Source organism: Octopus bimaculoides, chromosome 9 (assembly GCF_001194135.2).
Source record: "Octopus bimaculoides isolate UCB-OBI-ISO-001 chromosome 9, ASM119413v2, whole genome shotgun sequence".
Classification (NCBI taxonomy): Eukaryota; Metazoa; Mollusca; class Cephalopoda; order Octopoda; family Octopodidae; genus Octopus; species Octopus bimaculoides.
In genome coordinates, this window is record NC_068989.1 from 72620177 (window position 1) to 72621742 (window position 1566).

Below are 1566 nucleotides of genomic sequence, written 5' to 3' on the forward strand. Positions count from 1 at the left end.
TATATATATATATATAGTGTATGCGTGTGTGTGCATATATACATATGCATATGTACACACCCATATCCTTACATATACATAGGCATATGTCTGTATATATGTATATATATATAAGAATATATGTGTGTGTATATATATATATATATATATATATATCTTCACACACACACATACACACACAAACACAGACACATGCAAATACACGCACACACACTCATATATACACACTTACACATATGTGCATATATGCCTATATAAATATAAAAGCGTCTGCATTCATGTATACTAATAATGTATGTAAACGTGTATGTGTTTCGATGTATATTTGCGAGCATGTGTATGTATGAATGCGTATGCGCATGTGCTCTATACGTATAATCCATAATTCTATATACATATTCATAAACGAATACATATACAACACAGATACAAACAGAGATACAAACCCATTTCAACATGAATGAAGAGAAGAGCTACGAAGAGTCAAGATTTGCAGTTTCACTGAGTTACAACTGGAGCAGATCATTGATTATGCATCAGAATAGCTGAAACGGAGGAAAGTGGAGCATAAGCTGACTTTATCACGAAGGAATCTGTCTGCAGGGTACTTTTCGTATTAAGGACGTTCACTTCTCATTCACCAAAATCCTTTTTGATGCTAAGCTTATCAATCAATATATATTTGAACAGTTTATCAATTTATCGCTCCAGCCACACGATAGCAAGAGAAGAATAAACTTATATTAGATGATAAATGCAACCGAACAAACCCGAACAGAATCGAATATAAGCGAAAACCTCCGAACTAAGCCGAGTACAATTAGTATATCGGCGTAATCGAGAAGCCAGCGGTTGTGCCGGTAGTGCTTCTAAAATCGACGCACCAATACGTCTCTCTTCCCCCCTCTCTCTCTCTCTCTTGCTCTCTCTCACTCTCTTGCTCTCTCTCACTCTCCTGCTCTCTCTCACTCTCCTTCTCTCTCTCTTCTCTCCCTCTCTGTCTGTCTGTCTCTTTATCTCTCTCATTCTCTCCAGCTTTCTCTATCTCTCTTTCTCTCACGCACGCACACGAACGTACAAACTAACCAGGTAGCCTATTTATGGTTGTTTGACCTGTTAGAAATAGCAAACAAATTCCCTCTAAATATTACGTATCACCTTTAAAAAATAAGTGATTGGACGTGTTAGCTAATGCATTTCTAGAAATACGGTTTGTATAATAAAAAATGAGGATGGTCACGGGAGGAACGCCATTGATCATAGGCTTCCTTTATTAAGGTTGATCAGGAGTTAACCAATACCATTAACAGCAACAACTAAAATGCAATCAATGTAACGGGTCGTTAAATTGTTTTATCTTTTACTTGTTTAAAACATTGAACTGCGGCTATGCTGGGGCACAGTTTAGAAGGGTTATGTTTGGTACTTATGCTACTATCAAGCGATAGGAAGGAAAACACAAATAAGAAGGCACACATTAACACACACACACACATACGACGGATTTGCACACAGTTTCCATAGATCAAATTCACTCAAAAGAAGTTGGTCTGCCCAAGGATATAG